Here is an 11,352-nt window from a genome sequence, read left to right as displayed (position 1 = left end):
TCCCCGTCCCTGGGATTCTCCAGGCAAGAACACTGGAGTGGGTTGCCATTTCCTTCTCCAATGCATGAAAGTGAAAAGTGAAAGTGAAGTCGCTCAGTCGTGTCCGACTCCTAGAGCCCCCATGGACTGTAGCCCACCAGGCTCCTCCGTCCATGGGATTTTCCAGGCAAGAGTACTGGAGTGGGGTGCCATTGTCTTCTCCGGTTAATCAGGTACACCCTAATACAAAATAAAAAGTTAAAAAAAATAGGTATTAGATTTTTTGTGCTTCAAAATCCCAAAGGTACTAAAGGGTATACAGTGGAAAGTCTTCCTCTTTTACCCCACACCCTGCCACTAAGTTCTTGACACAAGGCTTGGTAGGTGTTACGTTACTCAGAGATCTTTCACACATATATAAGCAAATACATGTATGTGCATATTATCCACCCATCCTTTTTTAGATAAAGGGTATAATTCTATATGTTCTTTGCATGTTGCTTTTTTCATGCAACAGTGTATTAGAGATTGTTCTGTGCATATCCCCAAATTTTGCTCCTTCTTTGTTTTTTTTTTTAACAGATCCATAGTTTGTCACTATATGGATGTACTTTAGTTCTTTAGTGATAGCCACTTAGATTGTTTCCAGTAATTTACTTTACACACATTGAGAGGCAATAACGACCTTATTCGTGGGAGTATCTCTGTATAACAAATCCCTAGAAGTGGAGTCATTTGATCAAAATGAACGAGCAAGTGTGATTTTGATAGATATTGCCAAATTCCCCTTTGGGGGAGGAGGGCAGTTGACACTCCCACAAGCGGTATCCACAGCGCCTATCTCCCCACATCCTTGCCAACTCAGTGCGATAGAACTCTTTCATCTTCTGCCAAACTGTCAGTTAAAAATTGGCATCTAACTGTAGTTGTAGTTTGCATTTCTCTTATTATAAGAAAAAGCTGAGCATCTTTTCATGTGTTTAAAAGTCATTTGTATACTCTTTTCTGTGACTTGTCCATTGCCAAATTTTTGAGTAGTCTTTCTTATTTATTTCTCAGAACTTTTTACATATTGGGAAAAGACACTTCATCTACGATACGAGGAGCAAACATGTTGTCCTGATTTGTCATTTCCCTTTTTTTAAAATAAAAACGTACAACATATTGTGCTGTGCTTAGTCACTCAGTCGTGTCCGACTCTTTGGGACCCCACGAGCTGTAGCCCACTAGGCACCTCTGTCCTGGGGATTCTCCAGGCAAGAATACTGGAGTGGGTTGCCACGCCCTTCTCAATGTATAAAATACCTGGTGTTAAATCAGAAGTGTGCAGCTTGATGAGCCTTCACAACATGGACCACCTGTGTCCCCAGTTGTTTATGACATTTATCGTCATTTATCCTAGGCTTTGCCATGAGAAGTTTCTTATTGTTACACAGGTGAGTTTATCCATCTCCTATTTTATGACCTCTAGGTTCTGTGTCATAGTAAGACCTTTCCTACACTGAGAGAAGAACATTTTTTCTGACGATATATTTTAGTATTGTTGATGTTTTATTGTTTCCACTTAAGTCTTAGATGTAGTTCATGCTAGTGTGAGGTATGAAGTATGGAGCAGTCTCATAATTTTTTTCCGGGTGGCTAAATCTTGTCCCCATGCCATTTATGAAGTAATCTATTTTTTCTGTCTATAGATTATACATATAATCTGAAAGTGTGCCATATCTTATACTAAATTCCCTGGGCCTGTTTCTGGATTTTTGGTCCACTTGTTAACATCTTTCTTTTCCTGGGCCATTTCAGGTGGTGATTCTTGATGTGGAGGTTTTTTGAGCACTTCTGTGCTACGTGGTTTACACAGAAGAGCCTTGAGCCCTGAGAATTACTGTGACCTCAGTGACCTTGAGTGAGTGACTTCATCTGTCTGCCTCAGTTGGTTTCTTTCCTTTTTTCCGACCATGCTGCACAGCTTACAGAATCCTAGTTCCTCAACCACGGATTGAACTCAAGCCCACAGCAGTAGAAGTGCTGAGTCCTAACCACTGGACCACCGGGAATTCCCTCTGCCTCAGTTTCTTCCCAGACCCTGATACTGGGAAAGATTGAAGGCAGGAGGAAAAGGGGACAAATCTGCATCCCCGGTTTTGGAAGTGTGGGGTCTTAACCACTGGACCGCCAGGAAAGTCTCTATATTATTTAAGGCCATTTTTAACCCTTCCTTCAGCTCTGTGATGTAGCAAGTATTGTTGATCCTTTTGGGGATGAGAAAACTCAGACCTGGAGTCATGAAATGACTTTCCCAGGACCTTGCTGAGTGTTGGCACTGCTTTCGAAAGGGGGCTTGTCTGCTCCTGAGCCCCACACACGGATTTCTCCAAGTTCCCACGGGTTCAAGGGACCCTCTTCCTCCCTCTCCCCCAGCCCCAAGGCGGTGGCTGATCCTCAGAGAGGAAATGTCACTCGAGGCCCCAGCTGCAGAGGGTGGGATGAGGCTTCACCAGACGGCTGCAGCACCAGCTCCTGTGTGAACAGACCTCGTGGGCTAAGAGGCTGGGAACCTCAGCCACTCAGCCCCTCCCCGCAGGGCTTGATCACCTCTGCAGGGAGCCCAGCTCTCCAAGGAGGTGAGAGCTCACTCTGGGCAACCCTGAAGTCCTTGAAAGAGACCTCGGCTCACCACTCACCAGCTGTGTGACCTGGGGCGAGGCCCTGACTTCTCTGAGCCTCAGTGTCCTCATCTGTCAAATGGGCAGGTTGTAGGGAGACTCAGAGGGGAGGATGTGTGCAGAGCAGGATGGTGTGCAGGCATTGCAGGGGTTGATTTGTGGTGGCCTGCTCATGTGAGGCATCAGACAGCGGGTTGTTTTCTACCACCACCCCCCCCCCGCCACACACACACAAAGGCAGCTGGGAATGGAGACTGAGCCCAAACTGCCAGTTCAAAGGACTGTGCCAGGTGTGGCCCAGAAGGGATCGGGGAGGGGAGGCCAAGCGGGAGAAAAGGTTTTCTCCTTGCCAGCAGGTGAGGAAATGTATCCGATCCAGAAAGGGGATGGACAGGGAGAGTTTGAGGTGATGGGGAGCCTTGCGGGGGTTCTTCCCTCCCTATCCTGGGGAACCCATCCAGGGGCGAGGATTGGGTGGGAAGAGGACAGAAGGAAAGGAAGGAAAGGCAGCTCCCCCAAGGAGTTTGGGGTCTTTGAGGAAGAAGGAAACCAGAAACCTTCTCAACTGGATTTTCTGGGCTGGGTCCTTCCAGACAAATCCAGTCCCTTCCCTCTGAGTTGTGCTGCCAGGTGTGGCAAATAAAAACATATTTGGGCCACACTGACACAAAAGCATTATTGATTTTCTGAACTTTGAATTATTTAACAAGTATACCGTGGGCTTGAAAGGAATAGGAGGGCATTTCTGGGGGGAGGGCGTATCCCACAGCCTATGCCTACAGAAAAGACCTTCCAGAACTTTCTGCGGGCTCCCAGGGGGACACAGAGGAAGCTGGGATGAACAGCTGGAGTGCTTGCCAGCAGGGAGGCTCTTGCTTCTTGGAGGTGATGTGACCGTGTAGCTAAGGGCTGGTACCAACCAGGCATCGAGCAGAGGGTTGAGAAGCCTCAGCAACAGTGAACCCAAAGAAGAAAGCCTTGAAGCTGTAGGGGAAACCACAGCGTTCCTGCTCATCCTCTCCCCAGGGCAGGTGGGAGGGGGTGGGGCAGAAGCACCAGCCAGGCCCCAGCTCAGCTCGACCAGTCCTCTCCCCCTGCTTCATTATGTCTCCTACCCACCCCTCACCGGCCCTGTTGCCATGGCCCAGCCTAGAGGCAGATGATGGGGTAAGAATCTCGTGACCACTGTCATAAAATGGCTGGGACTCAGTCTTCACTGTGATTGAAAGTCACCAGTCTATACTGGATTTCCCTGATCCCGTCTCCATTGTGGTGTCAGAGGTGATGCGGAGGGTGGGGCTTGGGAGGGCGGGAAGGGTCCAAGTCAGGAAAATTAGGTCCAGAAAACAAAGTTTTACTTTTTTCACCTGCTCCAGGATTCTGTGATTTTTGCTCCTGCAGGGAGCGCCTGGCGTGGAGCAGGACACCCAGCCCCGGATCTGGGTTGGAGGGTCAGCTGGGAGCAGGGCCTTAAGGGTGATGGATCAACCAGGGCATGGCGTGAAGGAGTAAGGGACCCAGAAAGTAAGGGCCTTGTGACCTAGACCTTGAGGTAGCAGGGGCAGGGAGTGAGAGCTGGCCAAATGTGGACCCTTGAAGGGGATGTAGCAGCTTATTTTTATTCCAATAACCCTCACGCAGCATTGCTGTGGCCAGCCTTGCCTTAAGTGCTTTATAAATAGCCATTTGTTAATCCTGGTTGGAGCCCTTGGAGGTACGACGACTGTTTATCCCTACATGGCCAGTGGAGACACTGAGTAACTGAAAGGTTAACGTAAGTGACTTGCTGAGGCCCAGAAAGAGATAGTCCCCCTCTCCTTGCAACAGAAGCCCAGCCTGCCTGTTGAGGCAGGCTCTAACTGCCATTCACCACCAGGCAGCTGGACCTCAGTCATTCATCCAATAAATCAGATAAGTGTTGAGATGGCCTCCGGCGAGGGCCTTGTGCCGGGTTCTGGAATTTCTGCTCTTGCGATGCACTCGGCCCAGTGGGAGAGACAGACACAAACACAGTGTCCACAAATCAGTGCCATAAAAATGAGCCCGCTGTAACGAGCATTCACCGTGGGCCAGGCCCTGTCGTTAAGCCAGTTACCCAGCTTATCTTTTCATCTTTGAACAACCCCTTGAGATGTTGTTGGCCCCATTTTGTAGATGAGTAAACTGAGACTTAGAGAGATTCAGTAATTTACCTAAGGTCACAGCAATAACGTGACACATTTGGGACTCACTAGGGGAAGTTTGGAGTTCTATAGTTTGGAGTCCTGCTCTTGAGATGTACCAGAGAGGGAACTGGTCCAGTGGAGAGAAGGAGGCAGGTGATTCAAATAAAGGAAGCCCCCTGCAAAGGCCTGGAGGCTGAGCAGCCTGGCACTGAGGGGAAGCTGCAGGCCATTCTCAGGGGCTCTGGCTGGTCTGAGCTGAAAGAACCGGATGAGGCCCCAGGGCAAAGACCCAGCCTTGCTGGGCCCTTGGGCAGTGTTGGTGCAGATGCCCAACACTGGGCATGGAAGGGAGGGCCAGGGAAAGTCAGCAGGCCAAAGAGGCAGGATCGTATAGTGAGTCTGTGCCTGGACTCAGGCCATGGGCCACCTGAGTTGGATTCCCTCCTGTGTCCTTGTCTGGCTCTGTGACCTTGGGCAAGTCGCTTCCCCTCTCTGGGCCTCAGTTGCCTCATCTATCAAACAGGGACCATAGTAGCTCATGGGCTTTTATGAGGACTAAATGTCTTCATGGATGCAAAGGGCTTGGAACAGAGCCTGGCTGAAGTCAGCACTCCAGAGGTGCCAGCTGTTATCAACACCGAGGCTGCGTTTGCCTGGCGGGTTCACTGCTTTCACTTAGGTGGAAGGAAGTGAGGAGTGGTTAGAGAGCCTGGTGCACCCCCACCCCCACCAGCCACCCTGCCCACCTCTCAGGTCCTGGCCTCACCAGCCCCACCACCGAGCCCCCACTACACTTGGGACCAGAACCCACTGGGGGTGGCCCTGGTGGCTCTAGCTGGGGAAGCAGAGGCTCCTGGCTGTCGGGGGAGGGGTGGGAACCAGAGACCTGGTGACTAAGACAGAGACCCGAAATGCACTCCTCTGTGGGGGGGTGGGGGAGGGGGTGGCTTCTTTCACTCTGGCTTAGGGTGAGTGACTCATGCGGGGGCAGGTGCGGGAGGTGCCAAGGCACAAGCGGTGATGATGCATGTGCCTCCCAAGAAGCTGGGGGTCCAGTGGGCTACGGAGGGCCGGGGTTTCTCCCAGATTCTGGGGTTTGGAGGCTGGATAGATCCTGTGACTGAGAGGCCAGAGTTGGAAAGATCTAGGTCTGGATTTGGGCTGTTGCTTTGTGGCCGGGTGAACTTGGGCAAGGGATTTCCCCTCTCTGTGCCTCAGTTTCCTCACTGTAACATCACGCTAATTAAGTCCACTTCCCAGCATTAAGCTCTTTCTGCCGTGCTTTTATTGGGGACTTTCCATCTCAGAGCCCTGCAAAGGCTCCCTGGTCCCCTCACAGCAAAGGGCAGACGGGGCACAAGTACAGCCTTCCATCAAGGGGAGCTTGGGACAAGGGGGAAAAGGAAGAGGCACATTTTGGAACGTCTGCAGACACTCACAGCCTTTGTCTTGGTTAAACCTCACACACATCTATTTACAACTCAGAAACCCACCGCCAAATGTGCGCACGCTGAACCCTGGAAACAGTGATGAGTAATTTATAAATGTACCTTAACTTGGCTCTTGGGTCTTCGTTCTGTCTCCAAACTTAACATTTATGTTACATTCCCTTTTTTGTATGTGTAAAATTGTTTGTAAAGGCACCAGGCCCTGGCGATTTCAAAGATGAGTCATCAGACAGTTTAAATTGATGAAATTAAAGGTAATTTCCGTGTTACTTAAACTATTCTAGGTCATAGAAAAAGATGGACACGCTCCATTTTATTTTATAAAGGGAATATGACATTAGTATGAAAATCTGATGAACATAGTAAACCAGTAAACAGATTCCAATAATAAAAGCAGAAAGACAAAACACAAGCCAATAAATTGTAGACCAATCTCTCCACAATTTGGATGCAAACCTTATAAATAAAAAGCTAACAAGCAGAGCAAGGTGCTTGCTGGGGCTGGGGTGCGCGTCGGTGCCAGGGGCTGCGGTGAACGCCTCGAAGGCTGTGCAGTTCCCTGTGGGGAGGCGCCGCACCCCATTGCCACCTCGCTGGGTGAGTGCGTCCCGCTCGCCGAGCAGGGCCGCAGCCGACCGCCGGCACCATGGACCAGTGTGGCCTCACCTCCTCCAAGTCCATGCTGGTGTTTCTCAACCTCATTTTCTGGGGAGCTGCTGGCATTTTATGCTATGTCAGAGCCTATGTCTTCATCACTTACGACGACTATGACCACTTCTTTGAAGATGTGTACACTCTCATCCCTGGTGTGGTGATCATAGCTGTCGGGGCCCTGGTCTTCATTATTGGGCTAATTGGTTGCTGTGCCACAATCCGGGAAAGCCGCCGTGGACTTGCCACGTTTGTCATCATCCTACTCTTGGGTTTTGTCACAGAAGTTGTTGTTGTGGTTTTGGGATATGTTTACAGAGCAAAGGTGGAAAATGAAGTTGATCGCAGCATTCAGAAGGTGTATAAGACCTACAATGGAACCAACCCTGATGCTGCTAGCCGGGGCCATTGACTGTGTTCAGAGACGGCTGCACTGTTGTGGAATTCACAACTATTCAGACTGGGAAAATACAGACTGGTTCAAAGAAACCAAAAACCAGAGCGTCCCTCTTAGTTGTTGCAGAGAGACAGCCAGCAGCTGTAACAGCAGCCTGGCCCACCGCTCTGATCTCTATGCTGAGGCGTGTGAGGCTCTAGTTGTGAAGAAGCTACAAGAAATCATGATGCATGTTATCTGGGCAGCATTGGCATTTGCAGCTATTCAGCTGCTGGGCATGCTGTGTGCCTGCATTGTGTTGTGCAGAAGGAGTAGAGATCCTGCTTATGAGCTCCTCATCACCGGCGGAGCCTATGCATAGTAGAAAACTCAAGCCTGAGCTTTTTAGTCTTCTTCTGATTTGGAAGGGGAATTGAGCAGGTCCACTGCTATTGGTCTCCTGAGTTCGTTTAGTTAAAGCACACATGCACAGGTGTTGGACGGAGCAGCTTGACTCTTCATTTGTCTACCTTCTTACCTACCCACCTGTGACTTTCTTTCCCCTCTGTTCTAGCTGACTCTCCGTGTCTGTAAGTGTTTTGAGTATGGCAGTAAATGTTCTAATCTCAGAACCGTTTGTGAGTTGCGTAGTGTGGTAGAATTAAAGGTTGACGTGGCCCTGCTTCTGTCACCTCCAAGCATAATGGGACTGCTGCTGTAGTATCACCGGGTCCTTTCAGTCTTCACAGTGGACAACTCCTGGCCAAAGGTTTTGAGGGGGAGGAGGAGGCAGTCAGCTGTCTGGTTAAAGTTAATACCAGATAGTGCCCCTTATCAGTGTCCTTTTTAAAAATATATACTATAGTCCAGTAAGATAGCAACTGTACAAAATGGCTAAGATAGATTTTAGAATCATACCTCGTGTATCTTGGTTCATCTTCAAAATCAGACTGATCTTTGAAACTAGCGGTTTTTAATCAAAGCTTTATAGGAGGAGTATAACGTATGCACTACTGTTTTAAAACAATCAGTGTGAGTGTGTGCATGTATTTTTGTATGATTGAGCCCATTCATCGTAAGTCTAAACTCGTTAGAAATAATGTACTAATGTACCCATGTAGACTAGCAAAATAATATGTAGATGTGATCTCAGTTGTAAATAAAAAAATCTAATTCAATAAACTCTGTATCACCCCCTCAAAAAAAAAAAGTAACAAGCAAAATAAAATTATATATCAAAAGAATAACATAATTTGAGAAGATAGAACTTTATTTCAGGAACATATGACAGGTTTAATATCAATAACTCAGTTGGTAAAGAATCTGCCTTCAATGCAGGAGACCCCGGTTTGATTCCTGGGTCAGGAAGATCCGATGGAGAAGGGAAAGGCTAGCCACTTCAGTATTCTTGGGCTTCCCTTGTGGCTCAGCTGGTAAAGAATCTGCCTGCAATGTGGAAGATCTGGGTTCAATCCCCAGGTTGGGAAGATCCCATGAAGCAGGGAAAGGCTACCCACTCCAGTATTCTGGCATGGAGAATTCGGACACAACTGAGCGACTTTCAATCAATGTAATTTTTTACATTACATTAAAGGAAAGTAACAATGTGATCATGTCAATTGATGTAGAAAAGTCAGTTGAAGAAATTCAATAGCTTCTTCAAAAAATTACTAAAAATAAAGAAATTAAAAGAAATAAAACTACTATTATTATTTATGGCAAATAAGTTTTCTTTGCCAAACATTGACAGCAAACATCATTCTAAATACTAAAGCCATTCCCTTGAAATCAAAATAAAATAGTATTTTGGAGAGTCTATCAAATACACCAGGATTTTGTCATTATTATTTTTTTTGCCTGCTGGGAAATGTTTATTTGCCACTAAATCACCCAAAGTGAAATAAAGCGAAAGTGAAATTGAAGTCACTCAGTCGTGTCCGACTCTTTGCGACCCCATGGGCTATAGCCTATAGCCTACCAGGCTCCTCTGTCCATGGGATTTTTCAGGCAATAGTACTGGAGTGGATTGCCATTTCCTTCTCCAGGTGATCTCCCCAACCCAAGGATTGAACCCAGGTCTCCTGCATTGTAGACAGACGCTTTACCGTCTGAGCCAGCATGCTACAATTATAAGAAAGGTACGGGTCATTTTTCCTTTCCATAACTCAATGTTCACAGCATCTCCTCAATCATAAGTATTACAAAAGAAAGTAAAAAAAAAAAAATCACATTTTACAGATCTTAGACTTGTCTTTAGTATTTAGCTCAAATCTTACCATCTTCAAAAAACAGTTCTGTCAAACTCATCAGCTAAAAGTTCTATCCAAGCAGTGAGAAGATAGCCTTTCTTAGCCCGTGGCAATTCTTTTCCGATTTGTCCTAGCTAGTTAATGCTGCACCGGAGAAGGCAATGGCACCCCACTCCAGTACTCTTGCCTGGAAAATCCCATGGATGGAGGAGCCTGGTAAGCTGCAGTCCATGGGGTTGCTAAGAGTCAGATACGACTGAGCGAATTCACTTTCACTTTTCACTTTCATGCATTGGAGAAGGAAATGGCAACCCACTCCAGTGTTCTTGCCTGGAGAGTCCCAGGGACGGGGGAGCCTCGTGGGCTGCCGTCTCTGGGGTCGCACAGAGTCGGACACGACTGAAGTGACTTAGCTGCAGTTAATGCTGCACAGCAGAATGAGGATTAGATTGCAGAGGTGGGGGTGAAGGGGTAGCAAGAGTTAATTTCCCCCAGTAAAAGATGGCATCTGAAGCTTGATGGGAGAGCTGAACTGGAGGGACTTGAGGGAAGGGTCCAGGCCCTGTATTCAGTCAGAGTCACTGCGGAAGAGGAGGAGGAGGAATGCTTGCCATGCTTATGGTGTTTCTGTGGCTTTTTATGAGCTTTCTTCACTTTCTTGTGCACCTTCCTGTCAATCACTATTCCCGGTCCTACTATACCAGGAACCAATGGATTCACAGGACACATGCCAGGGCCAGGTGGTGGGTATGGAGGAGGGTAGGGACCTGAGGGCTGGCATCCTGGATATCCTGGCTGTGGCACAGGATGACAGGGCCCACCAGGGCGAAAGGCTGGATTCCCCTGGGGTGCTCCTGGGGGAGTGGGAAAGGGGCCTGGAGGAAAGGGAGGGTTGGCAGGTGGTGGATGGGCAGGATTGCAACCTCCAGGATACCCAGCGTTAGGGGCGTGTGGATATGGTCCTGGCTGCCCGGCATTGGGATTCCACATGTTCAAATGTTTCCTTCAGCCCAGGAATGGAGAAAGAAGGAGACTGGGGTATCTAGATGTCTGGTCACCCTTACATCCTACGCCAGGATTTTAAAACGTGAAATGCTCACTGTAGAAGAGGTAGTTTGCTATTGTAAAAAATTATTGGTAGAAATAGAAAAAGGAAAATATTTCATTCACAGTTATATTATCAGAGGATGTAGGATCTCTATGAAGGAAAAAAATGTCTTGAAGGAAAAATAAAGAGGCAACATCAGAAAATAGGATGATTTATTATTTTTTTTAAGAAAATAGGGTTATTTAAAACATCAGAAAATATGAATGCTCCCACATGCAGCTCTCATTAAAATATAAATGGGTCTTTTCAAAATTAGATAACATGATATAATGAACTTTACTACAGAAGTTCACATCAGTTCAGTTCAGTTGCTCAGTCGTGTCCGACTCTTTGCGACCCCATGAATCGCAGCACCCCAGGCCTCCCTGTCCATCACCAACTCCTGGAGTTGATGTGATCACTGACCTAGAGCCAGACATCCTGTGAAGTCAAGTGGGCCTTAGAAAGCATCACTACGAACAAAGCTAATGGAGGTGATGGAATTCCAGTTGAGCTATTTCAAATCCTGAAAGATGATGCTGTGAAAGTGTTGCACTCAATATGCCAGCAAATTTGGAAAACTCAGCAGTGGCCACAGGATTGGAAAAGGTCAGTTTTCATTCCAATCCCAAAGAAAGGCAATGCCAAAGAATGCTCAAACTACTGCACAATTGCACTCATTTCACATGCTAGTAAAGTAATGCTCAAAATTCTCCAGGCCAGGCTTCAGCAAC

General features: G+C 47.5%; 2 pseudogenes; one reads left to right on the top strand and one right to left on the bottom strand.

The window, feature by feature from the left end:
- Window positions 1-6,901: 6,901 nt before the first annotated feature.
- LOC104986604 lies at window positions 6,902-7,664 on the top strand (annotated as a pseudogene).
- A 2,286-nt stretch (window positions 7,665-9,950) lies between these two features.
- LOC104986746 lies at window positions 9,951-10,588 on the bottom strand (annotated as a pseudogene).
- Window positions 10,589-11,352: the final 764 nt, after the last annotated feature.

Source organism: Bison bison, unplaced genomic scaffold (genome assembly GCF_000754665.1).
Source record: "Bison bison bison isolate TAMUID 2011002044 unplaced genomic scaffold, Bison_UMD1.0 scf7180017864072, whole genome shotgun sequence".
Taxonomy (NCBI): domain Eukaryota; kingdom Metazoa; phylum Chordata; class Mammalia; order Artiodactyla; family Bovidae; genus Bison; species Bison bison.
The sequence above is the reverse complement of the archived record's forward strand: the minus strand, read 5'-3'. Positions and strand labels throughout refer to the sequence as shown.